This window comes from Heptranchias perlo, unplaced genomic scaffold, assembly GCF_035084215.1.
Source record: "Heptranchias perlo isolate sHepPer1 unplaced genomic scaffold, sHepPer1.hap1 HAP1_SCAFFOLD_224, whole genome shotgun sequence".
In the NCBI taxonomy this organism is placed as follows: Eukaryota; Metazoa; Chordata; class Chondrichthyes; order Hexanchiformes; family Hexanchidae; genus Heptranchias; species Heptranchias perlo.
Window position 1 is genome coordinate 247,465 of NW_027139238.1, and position 18,796 is coordinate 266,260.

Genomic DNA, 18,796 nt, shown 5'->3' on the forward strand with positions numbered 1-18,796 from the left:
TAAGGAGAAACTGTTTCCAGTGTTAGAAGGGTCGGTAACCAGAGGACACAGATTAAGATGATCGGCAAAAGAACCAGAGGTGACATAAGGAAACATTTTTACGCAGCGAGTTGTAATGAATGCACTGCCTGAAAGGGCGGTGGAAGCAGATTCAATAGTGACTTTCAAAAGGGAATTGGATAAATACTAAGGGGAAAAAAATGTACAGGGCTGTGGGGAAAGAGCAGAGGAATGGGACTAATTGGATAGCTCTTTCAAATGGCCGTCACAGGCACCATGGGCCAAATGGCCTCCTCCTGTGCTGTACCTACTGTGATACTATGATATGCTCAGAGCTCTTGTTTTTTATACAATAGGCTTAACCTGTTGTTCCAAAAATACCTCCCACCTGAACCATTATTGATTCCGACACACACTGCTCCTTCAATGACTGCGTGTGTGTTACACGCCTCCTAAATATACAGCAGGAGATTTTCCAAACCATTTCAGTGTATAATCGGGGCAAGTAACCTTTTTTCGCAGCAAATTGGCAGAGACCGTTCACGTTGGTTTTCTGCTCCAAAATCAATCCTCCCGATTCCCTCACATTTTCTGGACCTGCCTGCAGTCCAGCTTCCCAGTCCCGAGTTCCCTCATTAACATATATTCTAATGAAGGTCGGTGGCGGGGTATCTCCGAGTTTCCCTTGGAGTGAGATAGACTGAGAAGGATAGGATGCAGCTATTGCTGAGATCAGCGAGACAGGCAGAGTGAGGAGTCTGAGAGTCTGAAGAGCTGAGCGTTTCAGGACTGATTTCTGCAGCTGGGAAACACTCTTTACACTGAATTATCATTCTAAACAGACCTGGGCTTGCTTCTCACTCCTGTGTGTGACAACAGGCAGAGGATCCTACATCAACAGCAGATATGTTGCGAGTTGTCACCATGAATTCAGCCCATCAGGGAAGAAAATGAGGTGAACAGATCTGGATGATAAAGCCCCGATTTTACTGCAAATTAAAGCTGCAGATACAAGAGTGACACCTGTCAGTTTCTACACATCCTCAAGCTCTGATTTCAACCCACTGTCAATATCAAAATTAATAATACTTTTCATTTTAACAATTAGAGTTATAGAATCATAGAATGGTTACAGCACAGAAGGCCACCATTCGGCCCATCGAGCCCATGCCAGCTCTTTGTAAGAGCTATCCAGTTAGTCCCACTCCCCTGCCCTTTCCCTGTAGCCCTGCAAATTTTTTCCCTTCCCTTTTGAAAGCCACGATTGAATCTGCGTCCACCACCCTTTCAGGCAGCGCATTTCAGATCATAACTACACCCTGCATAAAAAGGTTTTGCCTCACATCACCTTTGGTTTTTCTGGCAATCACTTTAAACCTGCGTCTAGATCTCGATGTTCCGCCAATGGGAACTGATTCTCTTTATTTACTTTATCTAAACCCTTCATGATTTTAAACACATCTATCAAATCTCCTCTCATCCTTCTCTGCTCTAAGAACAACCCCAGCTTCTCCAGTCTATCCACGTGACTGAAGTCTCTCATCCCTGGAACCATTCTGGTAAATCTTTTCTGGCCTTCACATCCTTCCTAAAGTGCGGTGCCCAGAATTGGACACAATACTGCAGTTGTGGCTGAACCAATGTTTTATAAAGGTTCATCATAACTTCCTTACTTTTGTACTCTATGCCTCTATTTATAAAGCCCAGGATTCCATATGCTTTTTTAACCACTTTCTCAACCTGCCCTGCCACTTTCAAAGATTTGTGCACATATACCCCCAGGTCTCTCTGTTCCTGCAGCCCCTTTGGAATTGTACCATTTAGTTTATATTGCCTCTCCTCATTCTTCCTGCCAAAATGTATCACTTTGCACTTCTCTGTATTAAATTTCATCTGCCACGTGCCCACCCATTCCACCAGCCTGTCTATGTCCTCTTGAAGTCTATTACTATCCTCCTCACTGTTCACTGTCCTTCCAAGTTTTGTGTCAACTGCAAATTTTGAAATTGTGCCCTGTACACCAAAGTCCAAGTCATTAATATCAAAAAAAAGTAATGGTCCTAATACCGACCCCTGGGGAACACCACTGTACACCTCCCTCCAGTCCGAAAAACAACCGTTGACCACTACTCTGTTTCCTGTCACCAAGCCAATTTTGTATCCATGCTGCCACTGCCCCTTTTATTCCATGGGCTTCAATTTTGCTGACAAGCCTATTATGTGGCACTTTTATCAAACGCCTTTTGAAAGTCCATATACACCACATCAACCGCATTGCCCTCATCGACCCTCTCTGTTACCTCATCAAAAAACTCTATCAAGTTAGTTAAACACAATTTGCCTTTAACAAATCCGTGCTGGCTTTCCTTAATCAATCCACACTTATCCAAGTGACTATTAATTCTGTCCTGGATTATCGTTTCTAAAAGCTTCCCCACCAATGAGATTAAACTGACTGGCCTGTAGTTGCTGGGTTTATCCTTACACCCTTTTTTGAACAAGGGTGTAACATTTGCAATTCTCCAGTCCTCTGGCACCACACCCGTATGTAAGGAGGATTGGAAGATTATGGCCAGTACCTCTGCAATTTCTACCCTTACTTCCCTCAGCGACATAAGATGCATCCCATCCGGACTGGGTGACTTATTTACTTTAAGCATAGCCAGCTTTTCTAGTACCTCCTCTATCAATTTTCACCCCATCCAGTAGCTCAACTACCTCCTCTTTTCCTGTAGCTTTGGCAGCATCTTCTTCCTTGTTAAAGACAGATGCAAAGTACTCATGGACAGCCATGCCCTCTGCCTCCATGCGTAGATCTCCTTTTTGGTTCCTAATCAGCCCCATCCCTCCTATTATTACCAGTTTACTATTTATATGCCTCTAGAAGGCATTTGGATTCCCTTTTGTGTTAGCCGGCTGTCTATTCGCATACTCTCATTTTTAATAAATTATTTTTAATAAATAGTATTAAATGTTTAAAGAGCGGTTCCTATGGCCCAGTACCAGCAAAGCTCCTTCTGGCTCAACAAGGAAACCTTAGGCCTTATATGAATATGGTTTAACAAGCATGGTTAAGTATCCCGTTTCGCATAGTGTCCAGGCATTTAGCAAGAGGGCTGTGCTGGTGGGGGCAAAGCTCCTCATCTCTGGGTTAACAAAGATACGCCAGGTCAAGAAAAGGTCTGCACCTAGATAAGGGATGTGATTACCAACATACTACAGAACTGATATCATTGAAAGACTGCTGAGGCAGTTAGAATTGTGAAGCAAAACAGAATACATAAGGCCATGAAACACAGATAAGGAAGGGCCTACACATTCCTGAATACAGTAACAGCTTGTAAAACAAAGACAAAGGTTGAGGTGATTAGTTACGCTGTGTGAAACAGCTCATCATGGCATCAGCATGTTGGGATAATTAACGACCAGGAGATAAGGCCAGAGATGCAGACACGCAGAACAAAGCAGTCGAATAGTATAAAGATAGGGCATGCTCCCTCCCAAAAGTTGGAGCTCTCGGGACAGTCGGAAGTCCATAGCCCAGGAGGCAGCCGATGGAGGTCGAGTCTGATCACCACGAGTTCGCGGGAAACCAGGTTGCATTACTTGCTTGTCATTTAATGTAAAGCTGAAGACAGTTGTATCATACTGTTGTTAGTCAATATTAAAGCTCGTTGTTGAATACTTACTCGGGCCCGAATCACGCGGAAGTTATTGTTTAAGAACTAACAACCCTTTGTTGCAACAGTAACAGGAACATCTGCATACAGGCCTCCTCTGCCCCGGGCTTCCCCTCTCTCTCCTCCAGCCTCGATTGGCCTGGACCCTTCCCTTACCTCACTGGCGATCGCTTCCCTCGGTCCCCGGCAGTGGCGTGCAGCCGTGTGATCTCCCACTCCTGCCCACCGTCCTCTACACCATCCCCCACCAGCTTTGGGTGGGAGTCGCAGTGTCGGAAATCTAAATGAGGCTGGGTAGGGAGTTAAAATCTCCCGGGTTTCAGGCTCTGGGGAGTGGGCAGCGGACGGATTGCTCTCCGCTTCGGCCCCCGCACCCACCCCGATTCCCGCCCCCAGTTAACTATGATAGTACCATGAGTTTTGGGGGCCACCACACCAAAGCTGTAGGCCGACCTCTCCCTGGCCTCTGCTAGGAAGGGGACAGATTCTCACCCACCTCCCCACTGCTCCTTTGTGCTCCATGAATTCCTGGTGCCACATCTTCACTGACACTATCTTGTTCCAATCAGGTGAAAGTATGAGCTGGTGTGTGGGAATGAGAAGGTAAGTGATTGAGGGTGATATTGAGGGGGTTGGGGCAGAGGAACAGGGAACAGAATCTTGTTCCAGGGAGTCCTGTGTTTCCCGTCCTCATCATAGTCAACTCGGGAAAAAAAATGTATGTCCTCCTCATCATCATCTTCCTCCTCCTGTGCCACTTTGCTGTGGAAAGATGGTTACAAGCTAAGAATGGGTGAACATTACCCCCTTGAGATTCAGGGGGTGGAAACTTGTGGCTGTGTGGGAACCAGGGCGACAGTAGGGAATACCGTCGTGCAGTGGGGAGCACTGTTTGCAGTTTTGGCCCCCACACTATAGGAAGGACATTGAGGCAAAAGAGAGGGCTCAGCACAGATTCACCAGGATGCTGGCTGGTATGAGGAAATACAAATACAAAGAGTTATAAACAGGGACTGTTTTCATTAGAACAGGAGATCTCAGGATGATTTGCTGGAGGTGTTTAAAACTATTTCTTTTTTTGGGGTTGGCGAGGAAACACAAAAGCTCATTGGACAGTAGTTGTGATCAGTTTCTTACCTCATGTGTGTGGAATAACTCCCATATCCCATGTATGTTCTGGGCTATCTGTTGTACAGAAATGGAATCGAGTAATCTTTAACTAAAAAGAACTGACTTGCATTTATAAAACGCGTTTCACAATGTCAGGACATCCAATGAAGGCACCAGGCTGCAGCCGGGGAGCAGAGGGAGGGACGGACGGAGAGATTGTAGGTCGGCGGGGACATTGGTGGGGGTGGCTAAGAGATCTTAACAGCCAATGAAGTACTTTTGAAGTATAGTCACTGTTGTAATGTAGGGAAAGGCAGGATGAAAGGAGCATAGTAATTCTCCTATCTTTTCATTGAATCATAGAATGATACAGCACAGAAGACCATTCAGCTCATCGTGCTTGTGCTAGCTCTTTGAAAGAGCTATCCAATTAGTCCCACTCCCCTGCATTTTCCCCATAGCCCTGTAAATCTTTTCCCTTCAAGTATTTATCCAATTCCCTTTTGAAAGTTACTACTGAATCTGCTTCCACCGCCCTTTCAGGCAGCGCATTCCAGATCATAACAACTCGCTGCGTAAAAAAATGTTTCCTCATGTCGCCTCTGGCTCTCTTGACAATCATCGTAAATCTGTGTTCTCTGGTTACCGACCCTTCTGCCAGTAGAAACAGTTTCTCCTGATTTACTCTATCAAAACCCTTCATGATTTTGAACACCTCTATCAAATCTCCTCTTAACTTTCTCTGCTCTAAGGAGAACAACCCCAGCTTCTCCAGTCTCTCCACATAACTGAAGTCCCTCATCCGTGGTACCATTCTAATTTGACATCCTTCCTAAATTGCGATGCCCAGAATTGAACACAATATTCCAGCTGAGGTCTAACCAGTGTTTTATAAAAATTTAGCATAACTTCCTTGTTTTAGTACTCTATGCCTCTATTAACAAAGCCCAGGATCCCATATGCTTTTTTAACAGCCTTCTCAACTTGTCCTGCCACCTTCAAAGATTTGTGTATGTGCACCCCCAGGTCTCTGTTCCTGCACCCCCTTTAAAATTGTACCATTTAGTTTATATTACTTCTCCTCATTCTTCTCTACACTTCACACTTCTCTACATTAAATTTCATCTGCCATGTGTCTGCCCATTTCACCAGTCTGTCTATGTCCTCCTGAAGTCTGTTACTATCCTCCACATTGTTTACTACATTTCCAAGTTTTATGTCACCTGTAAACTTCGAAATTATGCCCTTTTTACCTAAGTCCAGGTGATTAATATATATCAGAGAGCAGTGGTCCCAACACCGACTCCTGGGGAACACCACTGTATACTTCCCTCCAGTCTGAAAAACAACCGTTCACCACTACTCTCTGCTTTCTGTCCCTTAGCCAATTTCATATCCACACTGCCACTGTCCCTTTAATCCCATGGGCTTCAATTTTGCGAATTTTGGACTCCTGATTTACCAATATATGCTACCCGATATCTCTTGGTCACGTTATTTTGTTAAACCATCTCTCCTCGTCTTACACTCTATATAATTGTTGGGAGAGGCTGAGAGAGCATCTTTCAGGTATGTTATACAAAGTGCGGAGGAGTCTGACAAATGGAAATTATTCCTCTTTTTTCCCCTCTCGATAGATATCACAACTATAGTTCATTTCAATTTCAAAATGAAATAGCATATAAAGGTGTTAATAGAACTTAAACTACAGTGCATCTATAACAATCAGAAACAAACAAGTGAGGCTTATGTCAATGCTAAAGCTAAAACAAGCCTAAAATGGCATTATCTTCAATGAGGGGTATAAATGGGTGAAGCAATAATAGTTTTAAAATGAAGAATAAAAGACTGCAATTATTTGGGTACTTTTTACCTGCTGCGCGAACAGGATCTATTTCCTGTTTAAACAGATTTGGTTCCTTTGATTTGAAGGAGTAATCATTCATTTAACATTAGATATATTGGCACATCAAAACTACCTTTTCAGAGGCAGATTTTGAAAGTGAAACACATTTCAAAACTAATGATTCAACCAAAGCTGGAGATTGGTGGAAGGGTGAGAAATTTAATTTGATGAATGTAGTAATAATCCTGCACCAGTTTTTTTGTTAAAACTTATTCAGTGGTTATCAAGAGTGGAACAATATTCTTTGGTTCTATACACACTGTAATTATACCTAATAACAGTCAGTATTACACATTTATATAGAATAATTTGTACATACAGTCATGTGCAAGAAAACGTGAGTGAATTTTGAAAACCAAAAATAGCTTCCAGCACTCAAAGATCTGGCACTCAAACATTGATATGGAAACAAATCTTTGTAACAATTTCTCACAATACAAAGCATTGCTTGTTAATACTATATTTAAGTCAACTTATCAGAGTGTAGGTTTCTTAACTTCTGAAGCAAGGATATGTGTCAGAGCAGGGCTGTAACAGTAAGAGCAAAAATTCACCTGGTTCAACTTCAGTTATATTGAAATTATAGTCAGCTGTTAAAATAATTCATCCTTAGTCAAACAATTACTTACCTCCACACAGTGAAAGGGAAATTTTAATAACAGGACATTAATATCAATGGATAAAGCACAGACATCAGCCACTATCTTCACACTAAACCTGATTAGTTTTAGCTTTAAGCTGTAAAGTTATAAGCGAGCTGAAAAATTGAGCAAATGGGGCACAGTGACCTCACACCCGACCTCTGATCCTCGTTCCCATTGGGCAGTAGCAGAGGCTTTAAAGATTATTGATAACAGCATCTGAAGCTACTGAATTTCTGAAGATTGGTCACAACCTCCAGTAACCTCACTGATACACAGGTATTGATAGAACTGAGCTTTCGAATACACAATTATTGACCAAAAAAAGGATGAATTATGTCATGTACAACTTCAGACAATACATCGTAAGGTGATGTTTCTATTCAGGAATCTGTGTCACCTGCTAACTTTGTGGCATACTTTTCCTGCAAACATTTCAAATTCTGGTATAAAGATAAAGCCGATTTTCAGTTCATATTAAACTTACAAATTTATACCAGTTAGCACACCACAGATAGCTGCTTTCATTTTAAATTTGTGTCAACTTTATATATAACAGCAGGAGCCAACTTCATAGAACAAAGTAAAGTGAAGACTTTTTGAGCTTTGACAAGTTCCAAGCAATTACATTTGTAATCATGTACACAGCAGTTCATAAGGTTTGCTCACACATATTAAAGTCTCTCCTTGAATACATTTGTAAAATTGTTACCTTAAAAAGATGTTTCAGTCTTGTTTTATAAGTCTGTTACATTTGAACTGTAAATATATACGGGGTAGTCTGTTCCCATGTACCATGCAGCAAAATAATATCCAGTATCACTACAGTTCACATTGTCTCATATAACAGCCCACGTTACACGATCAAGTGAGAAGCCTACTGGTCTTCACAACAACCGCTGGTAGCAAACGGACTGTAACTTGATTAAAAAATGGTATAAAACACCTAGCCATGATTCTACTTGTATATGCTCCATACAACAATGTAAAGTAAGATGTGTTTCAAGAATGTTTAAAATATTACCCTGAAAGGTCACAAGTCAAATTTCTGGTCTATGTTGCGCTAAATGATCTCAGCCAAAGCAGCAGTACAAGCATTGCAGTCTCAGCACTCCTGGGTTAGGAAAGAAAAATAAATAAATACACAACATCCTGACTTGGACATATAGCACTGCTCCTTCATCGTCACTGGGTCAAAATCCTGGAACTCCCTCCCTAACAGCACTGTGGGAGAACCTTCACCACATGGACTGCAGTGGTTCAGGGGAGGGAGCGGCAGGGGGGAGGGCAGGGGCAGGGGCAGGGGCAGGGGGGACAGGGGAGGGGGTGGCAGGGGCCTGCCTATTTGTCCTGCTTCCTGGGACACGTGAGACTGCTACAGGAGGACACATGTGTTGTCATTCATTAACCAGAGCATTTAAAACCGATAGTGCAGGCAACAGACAGCCCCAGACCAGACTATATTCTCCCAGAGACAGGACCGCTGGTAGCCTGAAAAATCCACTTTGGTTGGGACAAAAGTAGAATTTTTTCCAGATCCACGTGCATTGGGAAACAAGATAAACAAGAAAAATGGGGCTAAAATGTAACCAGAGTGCATTTCATATGAAGAACATAACATGAAAGACTACCAGTGCCACACCACATTCTTATTAGTCATTTTACTAATTAAATGATTAGGAAGACAAATGAGAATGAATGCTAATATTTCAACATGCTCTCACCAACCAGGAAATGGGTGAGGTGAGGTCTGACCGGGAGTTGGGCACTGGGTGAGGTCTGACCGGGAGTTGGGCACTGGGTGAGGTCTGACCGGGAGTTGGGCACTGGGTGAGGTCTGACCGGGAGTTGGGCACTGCGTGAGGTCTGACCGGGAGTTGGGCACTGCGTGAGGTCTGACCGGGAGTTGGGCACTGGGTGAGGTTTGACCGGGAGTTGGGCACTGGGTGAGGTTTGACCGGGAGTTGGGCACTGGGTGAGGTCTGACCGGGAGTTGGGCACTGGGTGAGGTCTGACCGGGAGTTGGGCACTGGGTGAGGTTTGACCGGGAGTTGGGCACTGGGTGAGGTTTGACCGGGAGTTGGGCACTGGGTGAGGTTTGACCGGGAGTTGGGCACTGGGTGAGGTTTGACCGGGAGTTGGGCACTGCGTGAGGTTTGACCGGGAGTTGGGCACTGCGTGAGGTTTGACCGGGAGTTGGGCACTGGGTGAGGTTTGACCGGGAGTTGGGCACTGGGTGAGGTCTGACCGGGAGTTGGGCACTGGGTGAGGTCTGACCGGGAGTTGGGCACTGGGTGAGGTCTGACCGGGAGTTGGGCACTGGGTGAGGTCTGACCGGGAGTTGGGCACTGGGTGAGGTCTGACCGGGAGTTGGGCACTGGGTGAGGTTTGACCGGGAATTGGGCACTGGGTGAGGTTTGACCGGGAATTGGGCACTGGGTGAGGTCTGACCGGGAATTGGGCACTGGGTGAGGTCTGACCGGGAGTTGGGCACTGGGTGAGGTCTGACCGGGAGTTGGGCACTGGGTGAGGTCTGACCGGGAGTTGGGCACTGGGTGAGGTCTGACCGGGAGTTGGGCACTGGGTGAGGTTTGACCGGGAGTTGGGCACTGGGTGAGGTTTGACCGGGAGTTGGGCACTGGGTGAGGTTTGACCGGGAGTTGGGCACTGGGTGAGGTTTGACCGGGAGTTGGGCACTGGGTGAGGTTTGACCGGGAGTTGGGCACTGGGTGAGGTCTGACCGGGAGTTGGGCACTGGGTGAGGTCTGACCGGGAGTTGGGCACTGGGTGAGGTCTGACCGGGAGTTGGGCACTGGGTGAGGTCTGACCGGGAATTGGGCACTGGGTGAGGTTTGACCGGGAATTGGGCACTGCGTGAGGTCTGACCGGGAGTTGGGCACTGGGTGAGGTTTGACCGGGAGTTGGGCACTGGGTGAGGTTTGACCGTGAATTGGGCACTGGGTGAGGTCTGACCGGGAGTTGGGCACTGGGTGAGGTCTGACCGGGAGTTGGGCACTGGGTGAGGTTTGACCGGGAATTGGGCACTGGGTGAGGTCTGACCGGGAGTTGGGCACTGGGTGAGGTCTGACTGGGAGTTGGGCACTGGGTGAGGTTTGACCGGGAGTTGGGCACTGGGTGAGGTTTGACCGGGAATTGGGCACTGGGTGAGGTTTGACCGGGAATTGGGCACTGGGTGAGGTTTGACCGGGAGTTGGGCACTGCGTGAGGTTTGACCGGGAATTGGGCACTGGGTGAGGTTTGACCGGGAGTTGGGCACTGGGTGAGGTTTGACCGGGAATTGGGCACTGGGTGAGGTTTGACCGGGAATTGGGCACTGGGTGAGGTTTGACCGGGAATTGGGCACTGGGTGAGGTTTGACCGGGAATTGGGCACTGGGTGAGGTTTGACCGGGAGTTGGGCACTGGGTGAGGTTTGACCGGGAATTGGGCACTGGGTGAGGTCTGACCGGGAGTTGGCACTGGGTGAGGTCTGACCGGGAGTTGGGCACTGGGTGAGGTTTGACCGGGAGTTGGGCACTGGGTGAGGTTTGACCGGGAGTTGGGCACTGGGTGAGGTTTGACCGGGAGTTGGGCATTGGGTGAGGTTTGACCGGGAGTTGGGCACTGGGTGAGGTTGGACCGGGAGTTGGGCACTGGGTGAGGTTTGACCGGGAGTTGGGCATCGCACTCTGGGCAATTAAATGTGTGCGATAAGTGCTAAAACACAGCAGCCATCACTGAAGGGCAACAAAGATTGCATCAGATCTTTGATAAATCTGAGTTATGAATGAAGGGAAGGAACAAAAATTTGTTTCACTGGGGAAAAAAAGACTTGGGGGGTGGATGGGGAGGCAGATGTTGTAAAAATACATATAAAAGAAAGTTATATTAAAGGGGAAAGTAGACTCCAGGCAGGCTGAAACAAAAAGGCCTGCTGAGTTACACCTTGTTACAGACCACACAGAGGGAAAATAGATCACCATAGCAACTTGCAGAACCTGGCTCCAGACCAGCTGAAGACTTACCTAACCTGGCTACATTAAAGACACTGAAAGAAAACAAAATGGAGTGTCAATCAATCCTGGGGTTGTACTTGAAGAAGCCTACTGTTGGCAAGCAACTGCCCCAGGGCTGTGGTTCAAAATTAAAAGAACTATAAAAACCCAACCATGCAGAGGAAGGGCTCGTTACCTCATCGCTCTCTATCTCGCTGTTTCTTACTGATTGCTTGTGGAAATGGGTGACCTGATCATGAGAGAAGACCATGTACTCCACCACAACCCGTGTCTATCAGAGGGCCTCGACGTGCCTGAGCCAACCATGAGTATAGAAACTTTCGTTAACAGGTTTAGTCTATGATAATCTTTTATTTTCCAAAAGGTTATGCATTTTGGAGAGTCAGAAGGTGTTTTTTATATTGTTGTTAAAGCAATTCTAAATCGTGCATAAACCCAAGATGTTGTTTAATTCTAATGTCAATTTTTTAGTGTGTAACAAATGATTGTTTTTTTTTCACAAAGCCATGGTTTATGTCTGAAGTTTCTTTAGGAAAAAGAGCCCGCAAAGTTAAATATAAAATTAAACCATGTGGAAATAAAAAGGCATTTCCCCAAATTAAACAACATATTGCACCTTTTGTCCCTACACAGAGCAAGATTGTGATTCAGTGGGTTTTTGAACTGTAGGTTGAAATGTTTCATATGTTTGCAATTGTATATTTATCTTGACAAAACAAAAACAAATAAGGCAACTTTCTGTTCATATGCCGAGACTAAGGCCTTGAAATGACACTATGGGATACCAGTCTGTTCATCTGAAATTCTGCTATTATTTTAGCAGGTTAACATCTCTATTAAAATAGCAGAGAAAAGGATTTCAAATGTATTAAGCATCCATATACTGATATGCCATGTTGTAATTTCAAGGTCTGACTCCAGTGATAAGAACTTTAAACAATACCATGTGCAGAAATAAGTGTTTTTAGAGCAAATTCTTCATCTAATTACTCTCCAATGTATCTGGCTGGTCCCTTTGCAATGGATCTGTCTGTGAGTAACATTCACTGGCTCAACTAACACCAACTGTTGAACACTACTACGTCAAGCAGTCTCTGTACCTCACCACACAACATTTCAAAGCAGGAATAACCTGTGAAGCGCCTTGGATGTTTTACTATGTTAAAGGCGCTATATAAATGCAAGTTGTATTGTTGATTCATACAACACCTTCAGAGTAAGCACTCTTCTGCCTGATAATGAAAACACAGTCAAATTATTCAGAGAAATGGACCGTGCAACATTGAAGCAGAATTCCTCATTCAACAGCTTTTGAAAAGATTAACATTGAAGATTAATATAAAAGCACAGTTAATAGTGTTGAACACCTTTTGAAACTAGGTGAATATGTTGAAAATTTAAAAAGCAGAACACTGCGGATGCTGGAAATCTGAGATAAAATAGAAAATGCTGGAAACACTCAGCAGGTCAGGCAGCATCTATGGAGAGCGAAACAGAGTTAACGTTTCAGGTCGATGACCTTTCGTCAGAGCCCATAGTCTTGAAATGTTAATCCTAACTTCCTCTCTCCACAGATGCTGCCTGACCTACTGAGTGATTGCAGCATTTTCAGCTTTTATGTTGAAAAATCTGTCAGTTCAGAACTAATTAATTTACTGTAAAATCACTAAGATTTAGAAAATCCTTACACAAATACAATTAAACCAGATATAGACCAGGTAACACACATATTAACAAATGTTGGTAGCAAGATAACAACCTACATTCCAATTTTAGTTGTAGTATAATGAACTTTGAGTAGCATTTTATGAGAATGATTTTGATGTCAATTTAAGTGGAAGACCATATTGTGATCATTTCAATAGGCAGTAAAAAGATCAATTGATTCCTCCAATTCTGAATAAAACCTGGGCTCCTCTGGCATTTGCCACAACAATGGGCCTAGGAGTATTTGCCAGGTTACATCTGGCCATTCTGCTTATAAAATACAAAGTGAAAATATAATTTAGACCATTTCTCCACCAGAACTGAAAACAAGAATTGATCACAGAAATGTAGTAAAGTTCAAATAAATAGCCATAATAAATAATGATTTTGAAGTAAAACAGCACAAGAGGTCTCCAAGTGGTAATTTGAAACTCTTGTTTAGTTATAATTATTATGACATGATTTGGAATGAAAAATTTACCCAAAATCCACAGATCACTTGCAGGTAAAATCGGGAAAAGTCATGAACATGTGCTAAAATGTGCTTCCGCAATACAAAGCTGCATAATTATTAATAGGACTGAAGAAAATCTTGCTATCAATAAATTTCCCTGGTATATGTACCATTAAACCTTAATACCAGAATCAGCTGGTCTATGTTGCAGCCACTGTAACTATATCAGATACACTAGAATACTGCAGCTCACCCCGTGCTCACATTAAGTTTTTGACTCAGCAACTTGGCTCAGTTGGTAGTACTCTCACCTCTGAGGCAGAAGATTGTGGGTTCAAGCAGTACTGAAGGCTTGCTCCACTTCTAGTTGTCTTTCAGAAGAGGTGTTAAACTGAGGCCCAGTTCTGCTTGTAGAGGTGGATGTAAAAGATTCCACGGCACTATTTGAAGAGGAGCAGGGAGTTCTCCCTGAATGAACACCATTAAAACATTTTAACTGGTCATTCATTTTTTTCTGTCTGTGGGATTTTGCTGTGTGAAAAGTAGCTGCCATATTTGCCTACTATATATGACTATACTTTATACCATGACTGCACTTCAAAGATAATCCATTGGCTGTGAAACACTTTCAGATGTCCTAGTGATGAGATGCTGTATAATACAAGTTATTTCTTCTTAAAAGACATGATTTAAACAACTTTGTTGAAAGCAGTAGACTTTTGGAAACAATTGAAAAATACAAAGTTGCTATCATGTTACACACCACCAATCACTAGCCTTAGCTATAGTCATTTAAAGGACTTCTCGTTCTCTTCTTCCAATCACATCATGAGGTAATTCCTGATGATAACAGGCGCTGCTGAGATATCCAAAGTAAGAATGAAGCTTCCAGGAGCCTTACTTGTTGGAGGAAATCAAGAGTGCTGCTGGAGCTCCAGTCAAACATATCCCGAGGATGCACAACGTGAGAGTCCTTACAGCTTGTTCGCCCACAGACTAAGTATCTTCACCTGCTAGCAGCACGAAAGCTCCATTTTGTCACAAGCGACAGGAAACATTTGGCAACCATTAGCAATCTAGGCAGCTCCATTCTCTAAAGTCACCTGATTGCACCCGAATAAAAAAATTATTTAACCATTCAAAAATGAATGCTGTTCAGTCGAAACTCCCGTCTAAAAAGAGGCAAACACTGCCCTGGGTGAGGTGTCAGCTTGCGTACACTGAAATAAAAAGAAAGCAATATTACTGGACTGTCAGTTAAAATCTACATGCACAATATAGAGGCAAATTACATCTATGTACTGACTGATTTACTGACACAAATGACAAATGGCTACTGCAATAATATTCTTGAAAGAATAATTTAAAAGAATATGAATTCACATTTTTATGGAGTTGAAGGAATGTTGAAACCTTACTTAGTTTTACAAAACCAAGGCCACTGGCAGTGATAGTGATCTCTTGAAGTCAACTAATGGGGTACATGTTCTTGCAGTACATAAATACAGGCAGTTAATAAGTTTCAAAAAATGAACACAGTAATCCAAAAGTTTCATTATAAATTTCAAAATTCACTATCGCTATGAGTTTAAGGACACATTTTTGTTGGCAAAGGACTTAAATAAACCTGGGGGGCACCGCTGAGTGCCCAGACCGGGGTGGGGGGGAACACCACCGAGCGCCCCGACCAGGGAGGGACGCCACCGAGCGCCCCGACCAGGGAGGGACGCCACCGAGCGCCCCGACCAGGGAGGGACGCAACCGAGCGCCCCGACCAGGGAGGGACGCCACCGAGCGCCCCGACCAGGGAGGGACGTAACCGAGCGCCCCGACCAGGGAGGGACGCCGCGCCCAGACCAGGGAGGGACGCCACCGAGCGCCCCGACCAGGGAGGGACGCCACCGAGCGCCCCGACCAGGGAGGGACGCCACCGAGCGCCCCGACCAGGGAGGGACGCCACCGAGCACCCCAACCGGGTATTATTATAAGTATAGCTGAGTTCACATTAGATTCTTCATTTATTTGAGTCACAATATAATACTTTCTGACTGAAGGTGGATGGCTCATATTTAAACTTTATTTTTAAAACAAGGCCAATTATGGGTGGCTTTGCATTTTCTCTATTTTGTGCAATAAAGTGTTAAACCAGCGATACAGCATGGCTGGCGTTACAGTCCCTTCAAACATTCCATACAGAGAAAGGCAAATACATAAGTGGGGGGTAACTTTAACTTTGGGCAATGGTGTAAAACGAGCGATATGGAATCGGCCACCCATTGTACATCTCATACGATCTTCCCTTCTACTGAGTTCATTGGAAAAAAAACAGGCGGTATAACGGGCGGCTAATTCAATATCGCCCGATTTACACCATCGCCCAAAATTAACATTACCCCAAGAGAATCCACAGCAAGAAAGATCATTCAGTCCAGTCCATGTGGAGTCCAGGTCTGAATATTCCATCCCCCCCCCACCGCCTGTCCATCCCCCCACCACCACCGCCTGTCCATCCCCCCCCCACCGCCTGTCCATCCCCCCACCACCGCCTGTCCATCCCCCCACCACCGCCTGTCCATCCCCCCACCACCGCCTGTCCATCCCCCCACCACCGCCTGTCCATCCCCCCACCACCACCGCCTGTCCATCCCCCCACCACCACCGCCTGTCCATCCCCCCACCGCCTGTCCATCCCCCCACCGCCTGTCCATCCCCCCACCGCCTGTCCATCCCCCCACCACCGCCTGTCCATCCCCCCACCACCGCCTGTCCATCCCCCCACCACCGCCTGTCCATCCCCCCACCACCGCCTGTCCATCCCCCCACCACCGCCTGTCCATCCCCCCACCACCGCCTGTCCATCCCCCCACCACCGCCTGTCCATCCCACCACCACCGCCTGTCCATCCCACCACCACCGCCTGTCCATCCCACCACCACCGCCTGTCCATCCCACCACCACCGCCTGTCCATCCCACCACCACCGCCTGTCCATCCCACCACCGCCTGTCCATCCCCCCACCACCGCCTGTCCACCCCCGCCCCGCCGCCTGTCCACCCCCCCGCCGCCTGTCCACCCCCCCCCTCCGCCTGTCCATCCCCCCACCGCCTGTCCATCCCCCCACCACCACCGCCTGTCCATCCCCCCCACCGCCTGTCCATCCCCCCCACCGCCTGTCCATCCCCCCACCACCACCGCCTGTCCATCCCCCCCCACCGCCTGTCCATCCCCCCACCACCACCGCCTGTCCATCCCCCCCCCCACCGCCTGTCCATCCCCCCCCACCGCCTGTCCATCCCCCCCCACCGCCTGTCCATCCCCCCCCACCGCCTGTCCATCCCCCCCCACCGCCTGTCCATCCCCCCCCACCGCCACCTGTCCATCCCCCCACCACCGCCACCTGTCCATCCCCCACCACCACCGCCTGTCCATCCCCCCCCCACCGCCTGTCCATCCCCCCACCACCGCCACCTGTCCATCCCCCCACCACCACCGCCTGTCCATCCCCCCACCACCACCGCCTGTCCATCCCCCCACCACCACCGCCTGTCCATCCCCCCACCACCGACTGTCCATCGTCCCCCACCACCGCCTGTCCATCCCCCCCCCCACCGACTGTCCATCCCCCCCACCTCCTGTCCATCCCCCCCACCTCCTGTCCATCCCCCCCACCTCCTGTCCATCTCCCCACCTCCTGTCCATCTCCCCACCTCCGCCTGTCCATCCCCCCCACCACCTGTCCATCCCCCCACCACCTGTCCATCCCCCCCCACCGCCTGTCCATCGCCCCCCACCGCCTGTCCATCGCCCCCCACCACCGCCTGTCCGTCCATCCCCCCCGCCTGTCCATCCCCCCCCACCGCCTGTCCATCCCCCCCCACCGCCTGTCCATCCCCCCCCACCGCCTGTCCATCCCCCCCACCGCCTGTCCATCCCCCCCACCGCCTGTCCATCCCCCCCCACCGCCTGTCCATCCCCCCCACCGCCTGTCCATCCCCCCCCACCGCCTGTCCATCCCCCCCACCGCCTGTCCATCCCCCCCACCGCCTGTCCATTCCCCACATTTGGGGCACGGAACTTCCATCCTTAGAAGTTACAGAAATTATTTTTTTCTGGCTTGAACAATACTTGTACAAATTAATACAAGTTAGAAATCATAATTTTCACCTCACTCATAGTAACACAATCCATACATATTTTTCTGAACTACAAATTAAGTAAAAATATACCTTCTAATCATTAGATTCCTCAGCATTCGTGTCAGCTTCTAGTCTTTCCAAGGAAAAAAAAAGAATAATGAAGCACACTTGGTCAGTGGGCAGGCACGGTCACCGGGCGCACGGTGGGCAATTAATGCTGGCCTTGCCATGAACAAATTTTTAAAAACTTAAGACTGCTTAAAGAAACTCAAATAGACTTAAAATAACCCGTTTAGAGGAAGGACAAAATGATCTTGAATCACACAGCTGGTCTGTCAGCTTTCGAACAGACTCAAAATGGGCAAATGCTTCACTCTTCAGGAGCCAGTAGATTTGCAGCAGTCTCTTTTTATATTTTAATTTACAGTTGTCATTTTAATCCCAACCTTAAACAATACTGTTGATAAACAAACAAGAATTTGTCTTGTGCAGTTCATTTAAAAACAACAGCATGTACATTTAAGACACAGTTTAACTCAGTCCAAGTGTCACTGCAATTCTCATTAACACACAGCCTTCCAGAAATAAATCCAATTTCTGTTATCCATCCCAATACCTAAATAGCAAAGTAGCTACAAACGGATAAATATTGGCTTTTCTGTTTAATATTATTCCCCAATGAATAGTATTCCACTTTTAACCAGGCTGTCGCTCACCCCTGCTAATTTTCCCTCCATGGCTTGGTGTCCATTTCTATTTCTGTTGTGGTGCCTTGAGGCTTTTGTTTTAAAACACTAAAGGTGATGTATAAATGCAAATAGTTGTTGTAATATCTAATTGGTTCTAAATGTACTGAACTAGCTTAACAGTTGCAAATTTTGTTGACAATAGCGGTTTTTAAAAAATAATAGACTTTTTGTACTTATATTTTTAAAATCTAAATTTACAGGAAAAGGAGATACCATACCAGCCGAGATGCCTGGCTCCTGATTGCTATTGTGTGACCCCTGCTGGAAAGTACACATGTAGGTGTCAGGGGAGGACAGACTGTGATCGCCCCACTCAATAAATCTGAGTGTTAGTGATAATTTAATTACACATTAAACTATTGGACAGCACTCATAATATTAACAACAAACCGAACCAC

General features: G+C 46.2%; 1 long non-coding RNA gene across 1 annotated transcript; it reads right to left on the reverse strand.

The window, feature by feature from the left end:
• Positions 1 to 13,480: 13,480 nt before the first annotated feature.
• Positions 13,481 to 17,788, reverse strand: LOC137310135 (uncharacterized). Its single transcript, XR_010960050.1, has 2 exons — positions 17,740 to 17,788; positions 13,481 to 14,733 (listed from the first exon to the last, which is right to left on the reverse strand). It is a non-coding gene; the product is annotated as an uncharacterized lncRNA (long non-coding RNA).
• Between the last annotated feature and the right edge of the window lie 1,008 nt (positions 17,789 to 18,796).